General features: G+C 41.6%; 1 protein-coding gene across 1 annotated transcript in view; it reads right to left on the bottom strand.

The window, feature by feature from the left end:
* The window catches only part of ATP6V0D2 (ATPase H+ transporting V0 subunit d2), a 56,096-nt gene that overhangs the window by 24,248 nt on the left and 14,910 nt on the right, over positions 1 to 16,938 (bottom strand). The window lies entirely within an intron of this gene.

The following is a 16,938-nucleotide window of genomic DNA, read 5'->3' as shown; positions in this document are numbered from 1 at the left end:
CTGTTTCAATAATTTTGTTTAGCCATTCTTTAAGGTAGGTCTATGGGCCACAAATTCTTAGTTTTCATTCTTCTGAGGCTGTTTTGAGTCACCCTTCATTCTTGAAAGATGCCTTCACTGTATACAGAATTCTGGGTTAAGATTTCTTTCCCTTTAGCATTAAACAATGTTACAACCCTTCCTTCTGAACACCATGGTTTATAATGAGAAACTTACCATTGTTCACATCGCTTTTCCCCCACGAGTATCACAGCTTTCAGGCACTTTTGTGTTTGTCTTTTGGAAGTTTGACTATGATGTATCTTGGCTTGGGTTTCATTGGGTTCCTCTTATTTGGGGTTTGTTTAGTTCTTGAATCAGTAGGTTTGTGTCTTTTGCCTAATTCTGAGGGTTTTCAGTCATTGTTTCCTGGAACAGTTTTTCACCCTTTCCTCTCTTCTCCTCTCCTTTGGGACTCACTGCTGCTTTGCCTTGAGTCCCTGGTGTGATGGACGGTGGAGCCGGGGGAGTCTTAAAGGGTGAGGAGGGAAAAGTTGGAAGCTTGAAATCCAGAAGCTTGGAGAAGGGCTCTGCCCCCACACCCCCCAGTCACCCCTGCAGACGAGTTCTGCACCTCCACCTGCAAAGCAGAAGCCGGAGGAGCCACTTCCATCGCATTCTATCAACGGAGCCTCCTGGCAGCATAGTTCACGACCGCCTGTGCCAGCACGGGCACCCGGCTGAGGTGGTGTCTGCCAGACCCCTCCACCGAAAAGGCCCTGCCTCCTCTTTCCATACTGTCCTCTTTGGAAGTCAAGCATAAGAGGTGGGAAATATGGCACCAGCCTTGAGGATGCAGCGTCTACACAAATCATTCTGCAAGGGAGACTTGTCTTTTCTCCTGCCGGGGACCATACCCGGCTGATCCAGGGTATTCGAAGCGGGGACGGCGTCAGCGACCTATTTATTTAAATATTTTATCAAAGATATAAAGAGTAATAAGATGAGGATAGCTCAGTAGGAAAATCTAGTGGAGAAAAGAGGCCGAGTAGCTTGGTTTACTCGGGAGACCAATAAAACTTCAAGGCAAGAAGTGTGCACCACTTACGTAGGCCGCAGGCGTCCTTCCGTTCTCCCGAAGGAGAGGAGACACTGAGGCCTCCCCGGTCGGATCTTAGAAGCCCAGGCATAATTAGCAAGCATGGTGGGTTCCGCGCTCCAGATGGAGACTCAGCCAGAATTTGAGAGAGAGAGCGACATGGGGAGACCAAGTTTCAGTGAACAAGGCCCGCACTTTATTTTCCAAAGTAGTTTTTATACCTTAATTATGCATAGAGGATAATGGGGGAAGGGGTGGAGTCATGCAAGGACAGCAGTTCCTGGTTCTAATCGAAGCCAGGCTTTCAAACTTATCATATGCAAAAGTTCAGGTGATTTACATCATCTTCTGGCCAGGAGGCCTGTTAACATTTTAAGGAACTTATTTTTCTCTAAAGGTGATTATTCTAAAGTCAGGCACCAGCCTCCAAAAAGCATTGGACAAAGCTGCATTCCTACAGGGCAAAGGTGAGGTGGGCTCAATCAAAAAAAGAATTAACTCAAGAGTCCAAGGTTACAAACATTGAGGCTACTACTTACATTTCTATACACCCATTATATCAATCAATACACTGCCAAGGACACAGTAGGTAAGGAGTATGGAGACTTAGCAGAAAACATTGGCCCAATAAGTGAAAAACCCTTCACCAATACAATTTCTAATCAATCTTTTAACTACTCAAAGGAATCTGTGTTTAGACAGTTTAGAACATCTCCTGCCTCTCACAGTTGGGAGGCTCTGAACAATCACATGTGGCTGGAAAAACCTATTCAGGCAGGCTAGAGGACTTCCAAAGGAGTTTGTAGGTTAAACACTGTCACACCCAGGAATTATTAACTGGAGCTGTAAGCTAACTCTTTTTTCAGAGAGAGGTAGTGAGGGACAGCCCCCCGTAAAGTCAGAGGTGTAGGTGAGAGCACAAAGCAGAAAGTAGGCAGACTCTGGTTTTGGGGGTAGATGCTCGAGAATTTCCAGGGGGACTCCTGAGGCTCGATCCTGCCTTTGCATATGCCGAGCCTCCTTCCTCATGACCTTTGCCACGGGCGGAGCTCGCTCCCAGCATTCTCCCTCATTTATTAAGGTAGCCAATCATTTACTTAGACCAGGATGGTCTTAAAAAATATTTATTTTATATTTTGGATGATAATTCAGTATAACTTCCCTTAATTCGCTGCTCGGATTGCTCCAGCTTTGGCCCCTGGAGCTCCTGCAGTCCGTTCCTGTGAGCTCCTTTAACACACCCCAAAGCACTTCGGGTTCTTTTGTTTCATTTTTCACATCCTCATATTCTGGTCTTACAAGATAGTTCAAGTTCATCTTGTATATTTCTCGCTCCAGTCCTAGAATAGCTGTTTCTGCAAGGAATGTCGGTTCCCTTTACGGGGGAATGGTTTTAGAAACCAAGATCTAACAAAAAAGCTGAAAATATACCCATTAGACTTAGCAACTAGAGTGGTTTTGAGGGCATGGAGGGGTCGGAACTAAGACTGAAGTGGGTTGAGAAAATAAGTGAGAAGATAGGAGTAGAGACCACCCTTTTTTAAGAAGCTTGGCATCAAGGGGTGGGAAAGGGCAGAATATCATTGTCTTCACATGATTGCTGTGCAAATTAAATCAAATCACACATATGAAAATAGTTTGTAAATAATCAATTATAACAGTAAAAGGAGGCCAAGCTTCGAAACAGATAAGCCTAATTCTAAGCCCAGTTCTGTTACTTAAAAACCATTTTAAAAAGAGCTCCATTTCCTCAGTCTCAAATGGAAATATTTATTCAACTTGAACTGCTGGCACCAGGATTAGTCATACATATGAAAACTCTCCTCCAGTAAAGGAGAGTCACATACCCTTAGAGGAAGCTAATTCTCTGTAAACTGGACCTTGGAGGAAGAGGAGGGAAAAATTAGAAGCTGTATATATAATACTTAGTGTAAAAATTTTGCACTGTTTATACTCTTTCATCAAGCCTGAGATTTCTATATCTCTATACTTTCACACTTGCTGCTGCTGCTGCTGCTGCTGAGTCGCTTCAGTCATGTCTGACTCTGTGTGACCCCATAGATGGCAGCCACCAGGCTCCCCCATCCCTGGGATTCTCCAGGCAAGAACACTGGAGTGGGTTGCCATTGCCTTCTCCAATGCATGAAAGTGAAAAGTGAAAGTGAAGTCGCTCAGTCGTGTCCGACTCTTAGCAACCCCATGGACTGCAGCCCACCAGGCTCCTCCGTCCATGGGATTTTCCAGGCAAGAGTACTGGAGTGGGGTGCCATTGCCTTCTCCGACTTTCACACTTAGTTCTAGTTAATAGAATCCTTTTAAAATTTACCTATTGCTCTTAGAAGACAAGGGATTAACCCCTGGTATGGCATGGAGATATGAGGCTGAAGGCCTCAGTCATCTGGGAGACAGACCATCCACAGGGCATAAACCACGACACCTGTTGGGATATTGGCCCTCAGGTCTGATTTACACCTTTTACAAAATCTGTCACCAACCTGTTCTGCATCTTATTAGAATTATGCTTGTGTGGTCATCGTTTCATATGAAGTCTCTGTTAAGATATCTAAACTTCAAAATGTTTAATGTTTTCTCTTTGGAAATGTAATCACTAATTTCAGAACATGCTGGTTAACTCATCATAAATGATAGCTGCTTTTATGTATAAAAAAGCCTGAACCCCTTAGTGTAGATGGAAGCTCTTCATGACTCAGACTGAACTCCCCCTCCAGGCGCGGCTGGATAGGAAATAACTTGGTGAACTTGGAGATGGGCAATAGATTCATCATCTCAAAGCACTGTGACTAAGGTCTGGCTTCATCACGGGAGGCACACCCTGATATCAAGACTGGTTCCTTCTGCCTAAGCGGCCGGGTCAGCATCCTTTCATCTGCAACACGTCACATGGTGCTCTCAGCGTCAACGTTCTGTTCTGGGTGAGGAGGAGTGTGATATGTTTCCGGGTCATGCTTGTACATACGGAAAACACAGGAAGAGGGACATAAAATGCACAATTCATGGAAGGTGTGGGGGGAGGACGTGTGAAATACATTCATTTCAGTTCAGTTCATTCGCTCAGTCACGTCCGACTCTTTGCAACCCCACGAATCGCAGCATGCCAGGCCTCCCTGTCCATCACCAATTTTCGGAATTCACTGAGACGCACGTCCATCGAGTCAGTGATGCCATCCAGCCATCTCATCCTCTGTCGTCCCCTTCTCCTCCTGCCCCCAATCCCTCCCAGCATCAGAGTCTTTTCCAATGAGTCAACTCTTAGCATGAGGTGGCCAAAGGACTGGAGTTTCAGCTTTAGCATCATTCCTTCCAAAGAAATCCCAGGGCTGATCTCCTTCAGAATGGACTGGTTGGATCTCCTTGCAGTCCAAGGGACTCTTAAGAGTCTTCTCCAACACCACAGTTCAAAAGCATCAATTCTTCGGCACTCAGCCTTCTTCACAGTCCAACTCTCACATCCATACATGACCACAGGAAAAACCATAGCCTTGACTAGACGAACCTTTGTTGGCAAAGTAATGTCTCTGCTTTTCAATATGCTATCTATGTTGGTCATAACTTTCCTTCCAAGGAGTAAGCGTCTTTTAATTTCATGGCTGCAGTCACCATCTGCAGTGATTTTGGAGCCCAAAAAAAAAAAGTCTGACACTGTTTCCACTGCTTCCCCATCTATTTCCCATGAAGATCCGGATTCCATGATCTTCGTTTTCTGAATGTTGAGCTTTAAGCCAACTTTTTCACTCTCCACTTTCACTTTCATCAAGAGGCTTTTGAGTTCCTCTTCACTTTCTGCCATAAGGGTGGTGTCATCTGCATATCTGAGGTTATTGATATTTCTCCCAGCAATCTTGATTCCAGCTTGTGTTTCTTCCAGCCCAGCGTTTCTCATGATGTACTCTGCATAGAAGTTAAATAAGCAGGGTGACAATATACAGTGTTGACATACTCCCTTTCCTATTTGGAACCAGTCTGTTGTTCCATGCCCAGTTCTAACTGTTGCTTCCTGACCTGCATACAGATTTCTCAAGAGGCAGGTCAGGTGGTCTGGTATTCCCATCTCTTTCAGAATTTTCCACAGTTTATTGTGATCCACACAGTCAAAGGCTTTGGCATAGTCAATAAAGCAGAAATAGATGTTTTTCTGGAACTCTCTTGCTTTTTCCATGATCTAGCAGATGTTGGCAATTTGATGTCTGGTTCCTCTGCCTTTTCTAAAAGCAGCTTGAACATCAGGAAGTTCACAGTTCACATATTGCTGAAGCCTGGCCTGGAGAATTTTGAGCATGACTTTACTAGCGTGTGAGATGAGTGCAATTGTGTGGTAGTTTGAGCATTTTTGGCATTGCCTTTCCTTGGGATTGGAATGAAAACTGACCTTTTCCAGTCCTGTGGCCACTGCTGAGTTTTCCAAATTTGCTGGCATATTGAGTGCAGCACTTTCACAGCATCATCTTTCAGGATTTGAAATAGCTCAACCAGAATGCCATCACCTCCACTAGCTTTGTTCGTAGTGATGCTTTCTAAGGCCCACTTGACTTCACATTCCAGGATGTCTGGCTCTAGGTCAGTGATCACACCATTGTGATTATCTGGGTCATGAAGATCTTTTTTGTACAGTTCTTCGGTGTATTCTTGCCACCTCTTCTTGATATCTTCTACTTCTATTAGGTCCATACCATTTCTGTCCTTTATCAAGCCCATCTTTGCATGAAATGTTCCCTTGGTATCTCTAATTTTCTTGAAGAGATCTCTAGTCTTTCCCATTCTGTTGTTTTTCTCTATTTCTTTGCATTGATTGCTGCACTTATTTCATTCCTCAGCAACAGCTGATCCGCCTTAACAAGCCCGCCAGTTCTTTGCTGTCACACAGACAATGGGGCTGGGCTTCTCAGGCGGAAGAATCTGCCTGCCAGTGGAGGAGACGTAAGAGATGCGAGTTGGATCCCCTGGAGGAGGGCATGGTGACCCACTCCACTATTCTTGCCTGGACAATCCTGTGGTCAGGAGCCTGGTGGACTACAGTCCATGGGGTCACAAAGAGTCGGACACGACTGAAGCAACTGAGCACAAAAGCAGATGATAGGGCCACGTAGGAAGTATTGTCCAATGTGTCAATTTTCAAATGAAAGCTTTTCTTGACTGCACTGATAACATTTCTGTGTTACCCCAGATGTACTCAGTCCAATGCTAATCCTATATATTCAGGTGGGGCAGCCCTGCGTTTAGTCTGATTTGCTGAACAGGCGGCTGAGATTTGGAATCTCCCCATGAATATTCTGTTCCTTCTTGAAACTGGACATTTGGGGTCACATTTCTTACTCCCCTGAAGTTTCCTACTTTTTAAATAGAGGAAGTGAAAATTAAAGCCATTTTTAAAAGCAATTCATTTTGCTGTCACGTGCATTTTTTTTTTTCTTCTAGGAAAATAAAATATTGAAAAACTATTCTGAAGTCAGCATTGCTGGAACAGCACATTTCAAACAAGGACGCTGGTCACTATGCATTTCTCAAACCCGCGGGAGCTCTGGAATCTCTAGCACTCTTCCCTAGTACTTAAGATTCTCGCCAGTCTTGGCCTAACCCATTTGTGTGGATTAAAAATTCTTCAAACTCATTTGTCCTTTTCTATATCAGTGTCTTTGCTCCTACTCCTCTTTAGATGGAAAAAGCATCCGTCCCCCACCAGTTGCTAAATGCTGAAATCCTTCCCATCTTTTAAGGCCAATATTCAAATATTTATTTTAAGCTTTTAAAATATCTCTAGCTAGAAGTGATATCTTTCTTCTGTCTCTGAAGCTCTGTATTTATATTTATCTTGGTGCAAAATTAATTTTCAGTATACATTGGCAGTAGCCATGGCGAACATGGGGAGGAGTTAGCTCATTCATTCACAAATATTAATTATATATCTAAGGAGCTGAGACCTGGATTCAGCATTAATTCTGTCACTATTCAACTGTGTAATCTTGGGTAAGTGATTTCACATGTTCATTTCAAATGTAATTATTTACAGATAATTCCTACTTGTTTTTATTCCTTACAATACCCTTAGAAACTGTTCATTTTTTGTGGCCTCCAAGAGGCCTGAACCATACTTGCCCAGGACAATAGCACAGTGATGATGTTTTTCAATTGATGAGTACATTTCTTCCTGTAACCCTAACTCTGACAGTCCCCGGGTAAAAAGGATGAAGGAGATACCTGGTACTTTTTCTAGGGATCATAGCTGCTTATTCCTTGCTCTTTCTATACTTTTCTATTGAGAAGAATAACATTAGCAAGATGGCTTCAATGCTGCCTCTTCCATAGCAGTGTATGTAAATATTACAGAAGTTGATAGGAATACTCCAATGGGGTGATGACTCTTCTTGTCCATTAGACAGTTAAACATGCTGTGAGTGTATATTATAGGGTGTTCTCCATCTGGTCAAGAATAGTGACTGGTGAATTTCATGTTTATTATATTCAAAACACCAGTCACAACAGGTTTTGGAGAATCTTATTTCTTTCAATGAGGAAAGAAGAAAAAGAAACAGCTGAGAAGATAGGGAAAGGAATAAAACATTTCTGCTGATAACTGTCAAAATCTAGAACCTGCACAATTATGGACAAAGCAATTTCACTTCTGGAAATCCCTCATAAAGAAATGCCGGCAAGAGACAGCAAACATAAGAGGTACAATGATTTCCATTGTAGTATTACTCGAAATAGCAAAGAGATAAACTATATGGACAAACGAGGGAACAGTACACAACATATGCTTTAAAATAAGGTAGATCCATGTGCACTCATGGCTTTCCAGGTGGCTCAGGGGTAAGGAATCTGCCTGCAAAGCAGGAGACACGGGCTCGATCTCTGGGTCAAGAAGATCCCCTGGAGAAGGAAATGGCAACCCACTAAAGTATTCTTGACTGGTAAGTCCCACGGACAGAGAGCCTGGTGGGTTACAGTCCGTGGGGTCACAAAAGAGTCAGATATGACTTAGCCCCTAAACAACAACATTATGCACTTCTGTAGAAAATTCTTAATATCAATAGATTACACTAAAAAAAAAGACAAACTGTAAACAATACATCATATAATTTAACTGTTCTAAAAAAATTAAAACCAGCTATGTATATTTTACATGTTGGTTTAGATATAAATATATGCATACATATAAACTTTTTTCATGTTGAAAAAAATTTGAAAAGGCATACATAAAATTTATGAGTGCTTCCTTCTGGGCTTGGGAAATAGGTACTGAAGTAAAGACTTAACTTATGAAACCTGTTCTGTGTTTCTGAAAAGCCACCTCATAGGATTGTGGTGAGAATTAAATTTCATGCATGAATAGTGACTGTAGGGCTTCCCAGGGGTTCAGTGGTAAAGAATCCGCCTGCCAATGCAGGAAACTTGGGTTCGACTCTTGGGTGGGGAAGATGCCCTGGAGAAGGAAATGGCCAACACGCTCCAGTCTTCTTGCCGGAAAATCGCGTGGACAGGAGCCTGGCAGGCTAGTCCACGGGCTTTCAGAGTCAGATGTGACTTAGCAACTAAACATCGACAAAGTGTAAAACTGTTGGTCTGCAGAAAGCACTAAATACATTTTTTAATAAAAACTATTAAAAAAAAAGGTGCTTCATTTTAAATTTTAAAAATAAAACAAACAAGATAAAATACAACTAGGGCAGTGGTTATATGAATTAGTACCAGGGTTATGGGACAGTCTCAAATCTTACCAAACAATTGCTGCGAAAGGAGCAGAGATGTGGAGAAAGGGTTACGGGGATCAATCGCGCCCCCTGGTGGTTGACTGCCGCCTAGCCAGAATGTGGATAAAACAAAGAAAACGATGCATCTACCTTGATTTCTCACTCTGGGGAGAACTGTTGTAGCATCCTAAGGTCTTTTACGCCCATGACCTTAGCGTCCTTAATCTTCAGACGCTACTTTTGCTTTTATCAGTTAAGTGGCATAGGCAATCCAGCAGCAGTACTGGTTAAGCCTATGTTTCTGCTCTCTCCGCTAGATTTTTCCCTCCTGGCCGCGTACAAACAGGGTCCCCTCCTTCCAACCTCAGTCTCAGCATTACCTCCTTTATGCAATCTTTTCTCACTTTCACAGATGATAAGATCCTAATGAGAAAAATTAGCTGTATTGAGCAAATGTATGTAGATATACTGTGTGTGTGGATTTATTTACATATTATATTCGTGTATATTTTTCAGTAAGCTTCCCTGATGGTGCTAATGGTAAAGAATCCACCTGTTAATGCAGGAGACGCAAGAGGCACGGGTTCCATCCTTGGGTTGGGGAGATCCCCTGGAGGAGGCCACAGCAACCCACTCCAGTATTCTTGCCTGGAGAATCCCATGGACAGAGGAGCCTAGCAGGCTACAGTCCATGGGGTCGCAAGAGCTGGGCACAACTTAGCTACTAAACCATCACCATGCTTGGTTTAATTCTCTGCTGTTGGTCTCTTGAAATTACTGTTCTTTACCAAGGGCCATGTATTTTCATTTCACTGGGCCTCATGCAACACAGAACTTTCAATTAACACTTATGACTCTATATTGTATATGTGTTTTCAGGTAAACTTGCAACTCTATTGTATGTAATTATTATTCTAGATGAGGAAAAGGCTTTGATTGACTAAGGAACTTTTTCAGGGCCCCACAGCTGGTGTACTGTACACTCAGAGCCTGCCTACTGGCTGTAAGAATTTCTCATGTACATCAGGATCCCTGTAGGGCCTACTGAAAGTATAGATTCCTAAACTGCAGTCCAGGATTTACTAAAACCTGATTTTTAGAGGCATGGTCTTGGAATCTGCGCCTTAAGTGACTCTTCCACTGGCTTAGAGCAGAAAGTCTGTATTCAGTTCATCTCCAGTCTTAGAACCTAGCATAGGCCTTCGCTCACAGCATCACTTAATAAAGGTCATGCGGATTAATTAGGCTTCTGTTGTGACACAGCTGGTAAAGAATCCGCCTGCAATGCGGGAGACCCGGGTTCAGTCCCTGGGTTGGGAAGATCCCCTGGAGGAGGGAAAGGCTACCCACTCCAGGATTCTGGCCTGGAGGATTCTCAAAGAGTTGGACACCATGGAGTGACTTATTCACTCACTTATGCTGATTCAGTATCGTTCAGTTACAGAAAGACCAAGTATTGCTTTTGTAGAAGAGCACCAGTGTTTTCAATTCCAGAGCCTGGCGAATTTTACACAAAGAAGGTCTCATCAGCAGCTGGACTACGGACATTTTTGCTTCCCATTGAACATTCGCATAGAATCTCTGGATATAAAACCTTTAAGATGGTGCAATTTGTAAGGTTTCAGAAGATCTTTTCTGGCCAAAGAATCAAAATCACAAATACACAGTGTTGTCAACTGGATGTTATTCAACCTGATATTTTGTATTGGGAATTTGATTCTTGAGCTCAGAATTTAACAAATTAAATACTTTGCAGACTTGGAAGTCAGGAAGAAACAAAACACATCTAGAATGTTCATGACCAGACAGAAGCCTATACAGTCATTTAAAAATACTAGAAAAAACTTTTAACATGAAAAAATCCTGATAATAGATATCAAAGATTAAAGTATTTTACAGAGTGATCTTAATTCTTTTAAAATGTATGAGTATAAAAATATATCAAATCATGGTGCGACTAAGGATAATTTATTAATTTAATGTAACTTAAATAGGCTTCTTATTCTTTTTGATTAGAAATAAAACAAAACTCTTTATCTTATTTGCAAATGCTTTGCTCCCTTAGCTTAGGATTCCAGGAATCATTGATTGCTTTCTCTCACTCATTGCATCATAAGTCAAGATGCTAAATTCTGTCAGGTCTGCCTAGCAACTGCATCTAACCACTGTCTCCTTCCTATCAATATTTTAAGTGTAAACGTTTAAAATAGCTTCCTCTATAGTTTCTCTGCTTCATGTCTCATTTCTTCAATGCATCTTTCACAATACCAGCAGAATCATCTTCCTAAAATATGTAGCAGATCATTCCCCCTCACTTTTCAAGACAATTAGAGCTGAAAAGTAAAAACAAACAAGAAAAAGCAGCATCTTTGAAACACTATTTGGAAAACCCAATGTCACATTGCAGAAGGAAATGGCAACTCTTGCCTGGAAAATCCCATGGACGGAGGAGCCTGGTAGGCTACAATCCATGGGGTCGCAAAGAATCAGACATGACTGAGCGACTTCACTTTCTTTCTTTCTACAGTTCCTTTTGGAGAGGGAAATGGAAACCCAGTCCAGTGTTCTTGCCTGGAGAATCCCATGGAATGGGGGTGGTGGGGTGGTGGTGGTGCCTGGTGGGCTGCAGTCTATGGGGTTGCAAAGAGACGGATATGACTAAGCAACTAACACACACATACACAATGTCACATCTTAGGGTCTCTATTACTTACTAACAAAAAGGACGTGGGTGTTTGAAGCAGGGAGCGGTAGCACCCTTCCTGAAAAGCTTCCCTCAACTGGCTGTTGCTGATGGAGACAGGTGAAGCCTTGCGTCAGGCCTGCCTCTCATCTCATTCCCCAGTCACACGCCTGCTCTTGCCTGGGCTCCAGCCACGCCTGAGATGACCCATCACCCCCAGGTAGACAATCTTCTCGTGTCTCACTTACACAGTGTATTCTTTCAATCTGATGCCCACTTGAAATCCTGGTTCAAATTCTACCTTCTCTGCAAACTCTTTCAACATCAGGATTAGTCATCTCACCCTCCAGCTCCCTCCAGCTGAATGTTCACGTCCATTGCAGCTGTTGCGTAATTCTGTCAGCTTTTCACCCTTTGCGGATGCATCTACCTGCTCCACTGGAATGTGAGTTCTCACTGACTCAGAGGTATGCTATTTATGTTTTGCCTAACAAGTGATGGGGTGACCAAGTTTGTGATCCAGTTTGTGGAGGAGTCTGGTAAAGAATCTTCCTGCAATGCAGGAGACCCCAGTTCCATTCCTGGATCTGGAAGATCCACTGGAGAAGGGATAGGCTACCTACTCCAGTATTCTTGCCTGGAGTATTCCATGGACTGTATGGTTCATGGGGTCACAAAGAGTCAGACACGACTGAGCAACTTTCACTTCCTCATTTCAGCACCAGAAGACCTGATTCAGAGAAACTTTTTAGGGCAAACCAAGCTGTACAACACAATGCAAAACCTGTAGAGGGTTATAAAGTGTCACTGAGATACTCAAGAACTTTTGACTAGCTTTTCTAAATGAATCTCTAAAGCTTTCTTCACTGTGTGGATCTTAGCCTATGATTCTTGGTTGATGTTACTGTGAAGTATTGAAGAGTATATTTCCTTGGTTATCCTACATTGAGAAAATTTATTTTTAAAGATTAATAAAACTTAAAGCTTAAAAAGTTAAATTAGTATTTTGAATATTAAAATATTTTAATCAGAGAGCTAATCTCAAAAGATAGAAGTTGAAATGCTGCTGGAAAGGGCTGAGTAGGAGGGAAGAAAAACAAAAGAATCCAAGCCTATATTATACAGTCTCTTCATTAAAATGCTATAGGATTCACTCCTTTGTTTCACAGCACTGTGTATAATTATAGTACACAAAACCTCCAGATCTTCCTGCGATTAGGCACTTAAAAATATCCATCCAGATTTTCAAAGCAAGTTTCACATATACGGTAATTATATCACACGAATGTACAGTTCTTGTACATTCATACTGTATCTATCATACCACTTTAAATATAGACCATTTCTATTAGGGTTGGCTTAATCATTTTCATAATGATACCCTGGGAATTTCCTCATAGGGCGGGAAGTAAGCCTACCTGATGGCAGTTCAAGGTGCTAGATAGACACTTGACTTTGCAATATGTTTTAAAAGAGAAGTAAGAAAAACAGATTCAGAACTACTGGACACCTGTCCTACACACATACACCTTTGTTTTGGTAATGTATCTCCAGGCACTAAAAGAAATCAGTCCTGGGTGTTCATTGGAAGGGCTGATACTGAAGCTGAAACTCCAATATTTTGGCCACCTGATGCGAAGAGCTGACTCATTGGAAAAGACCCTAATGCTGAGAAAGATTGAGGGCAGGAGGAGAAGGGGACAACAGAGGATGAGATGGTTGGATGGCATCATAGACTCAGTGGACATGGGTTTGGGTGGACTCTGGGAGTTGGTGATGGACAGGGAGGACTGGTGGGCTGCAGTTCATGGGGTCGCAAAGAGTCAGACACGACTGAGCGACTGAACTGAACTCCAGGCACTGCTGGATGCTGGCATGTCACATGAATGGTGGGACAAACCATGGACTGAGATTCAGAAGACCTAGGCTTTGGTGTGATTCCTTTGGTCTCCAACAAGGGGATAACACTTTTCATTGTAATTAACTGTGGCTAAAGACTCACGGAATAATTGTGAAAGTGACTTCCAAGTCATAACGTTAGGGCACCATAATGGGACATTTTCAGTTAGGGGTGCCCATCTGAATAACCCGGGTGCTTTCCAAAATACAGGTGGGCCCCACTCCCAGGTCAATTAGGTCAGAATCTCCTGGGATAGGGATCAGGAATATACTTCTGTTCTAAAGGCCCACAGATACTTCTGATTTACTTGCCTTTTGACAAACTGTGGAGTGAGTGCAAGACCATCAGCTTTCTAGAATGATGGACCCACACCAAATGCTTTCCAAATCTCTTAATAATGCTCTCACTTTGAAATACACATTGATTCATTGAGCCTCCGTTTCTCTAATTTGAAAACTGGAGATATAAACACTTCTTTGCATGGTTCTGGTGCAAAGATGCAGGTAAAACATCTAGGTCTGATGCCTGATAAGAAACCTACACATCTGGGGTCTGATAAGTAAGTTAAATACATGCAGATCATAAGACAGAAGGGAGCGTTGGAGACCGTGGCTAATTGGGGAATGCAAGCCTTAATGAAACATATTTTTTTAATATTACTGTAAAGACTACCCTGGCCACATAAAACACATCTATAGGAATGACATCTGGTTTTTAGCCCTGACATACCGTTCAATAAATAACCAATCCTCAAGTACCATACATGAATTAAATATAAGACATAAAATCCTGAATTGTCTGAAAGTATGTTTCTATATGCAGGTGTAGGATGTATATATAATATATACAGGATTATATATTGATTCAACAAATATTCAGTGTTCATTATTTGCTAATGAGTCCAGATAGAGATACTTAAAAGAACTAGTTCAAAGAGTTTACCGTCAAGAGACAGAGAGGAAGAAGATGAATTAAAACACGCCCATTACTAACAATGCGAATACTACCAAAACGAGGCTTCCGTGTCCATTTTTGCATTAACATTCTACCCAGGTATCTGTGACTATCTATACATACTTATACACAGTTTTTAAATATCACTAATGACTAGAAATATTTTAAATTTTAAGTATTTATTTTTAGAAACAGTATATTTTAAACTAGATCAATATGATATGATATTTAACTAGATCAATATGATATAAAATATGATAGTTTGTTGTGAAATAAGAAGTCTTGCTGAATTAATCTAAGGTTCCTTCCAGGTTTAAGATTCTATAGTCAGAAAACAATCAATCATGGAATCATCACATAAGAGAAACCACTGACCAAATGCCTCAGCATCATTCTTAGAGTATTTCTTAACATATTGGGGAAAATTTCCATCATGTGAGATCGTCTCTCAACCTAAAAAGTACAAAACCTGGCAGCTTTTAGATTTAATTAAAATTGGACTTGCCCTCTGTCTTCACCACAGGTCAGCTTTTCTGCACTCACCTAAGTCTGAGCAAAATAATTCTGCACAGCCTACTGCTAACATTTATTTCAAATCACTTTTTAGTGGTTTGGGCAAGTTCTTGCTCTTAAGTTTTCATTTCCTCTTCCTTAAAACGGTGATGACCAGAACTGAGTAAGACTTGTCTCTGAAGACTCCATAATCTGACTGGAATTTTCTTCCGTAGCCTCCCTTCCCCATCCCGCTCCTCTTTCTGCACAGCCTGCTCCAGCCAAAACTGACCGGTTATTACTCACTCAGCGTCCTTCCCATCGGCATGCTTCAAACCCAGCCTTCTCCGGAATCTCCAACTTCTACTCCATTTCCAGCCTTGCCAACAATGTCGGCCCTTCTGGGAAACCTTTCCAGAATCTTTCTCAAAGAAAATGCTTGGGCTTTGGACTGAGTCAGACCCAGGTTCATATCTGATCTTCATTCAAACTAGTTGTTTATCGGTGGATTCTTTCAAAACGTCAGCATCTATACCTTGTCCATAAACAAAATCCCAGACTACAGCGCTGTTAGGAGGCTAGATTGCACAAACAGGGAACACAGGCGCTAACAACACGTCTCAGGCTCATCAGTGATTGCTTCCTGCCTTGAACTACGATCATTCCTTCTAAGTACTTACTGGATCGTTATTTGGGAGACACAATTTGAGCTGGATCCCTACTCTCATTCTTTACACCAAAATACATTTTACATGAATCAAAATTTTAAATGTAAACAGCAACAAAAGGAATGGAAGAAAAGACAGGTGAATTCACTGATGCTCTGGAGTGAAGGCTTTTCTAAGCAGGACACAATAATCAAAAGATTGTACAATAAAAAGACTGATGATAACTACATAAAAAATGTCAATATACCTACAGCAAAAAAATTAAAATAAAAGTTAAGTTATATCAAATGGACGAAGGGCTAACTTTCTTAATTTATAGAGTCCTTGTATATCAAGGAAAAATGCTGCATACTCTAATAGGAAAAATACACAAAGAATTTGGTCAGGTAGCAAATATACATGACTAGCAAGTGTGAAAAGATATTCCTTTTTGCTAATAAAGAAATATGGAAAGTGAAAGTCAGTAGTGTCCGACTCTTTGCCACCCCATGGACTGTAACCTGCCAGGCTCCTCTGTCCAAAGAATTCTCCAGGCAAGAATACTGGAGCGGGTAGCTGTTCCCTTCATTCCCCTCTCCAGTTGATCTTCCCAACCCAGGGATTGAACCCAGGTCTCCCACATTGCAGGTGGAGTCTTTAGCGCCTGAGCTACCAGGGAAACCCAAGAATACTGGAGTGGGTAGCCTATCCCTTCTCCACGGGATCTTCCTGACCCAGGAATTGAACCAGGGTCTCCTGCATTATAGGCAGATTTTTTTCACCAGCTGAGCTACCAGGGAAGCCCATAAAGAAATATAAATTAAAGCAAAGAGATAGTTTTTAACCTATTGTTAGGGTAAAAATTAAAAAGATAATATCTGATGTTGGTAATGGTGTAAGGGCACAGGCTTTCTCATGCACTGTTTTGGGGGTACAGATTGGTGCTACTTCCGTTGCGTTCAACTTAGCAAATTTTCTAAAATAAACAAAGGGACATTCCTTTGACTCACTCCTTGCACTGCTAGAAATTTAGCTTAGAAATAAATTCAAGACCTACACTATAATGAGTTAGAGCTAGTTGCAAACTTTTTGTAATAGAAAAAAAAAATTATTTGTTAATCAGTTCAGTTCAGTCGCTCAGTCATGTCCGACTCTCTGCGACCCCATGGACACCAGCACGCCAGGCCTCCCTGTCCATCACCAACTCCCAGAGTTTACTCAAACTCATAATAATGCCTGATAAACTGAGTTATAATGTCTACCAAACATGGACTTCCACATAGTTATTAAAAATGCATGACGTGGATGAGGATATTTCTAACAAATATTAATGGAGGAAAACTGATGTCATCTGTATGAATTGAAATGTGGGAGTAGGGTGGGTTGAGTTTGTATCAATATACATACACACAGTGCAATTTTTTTTTAGAAAAATAATAAGTAACTGAGAAGTGCTTACTTTTAGGAAGAACTGTGTG

This window comes from Bos mutus, chromosome 14 (genome assembly GCF_027580195.1).
Source record: "Bos mutus isolate GX-2022 chromosome 14, NWIPB_WYAK_1.1, whole genome shotgun sequence".
NCBI lineage: Eukaryota > Metazoa > Chordata > Mammalia > Artiodactyla > Bovidae > Bos > Bos mutus.
Note: the sequence above shows the minus strand (reverse complement) of the source record. Positions and strands in the feature narration are given on the sequence as shown.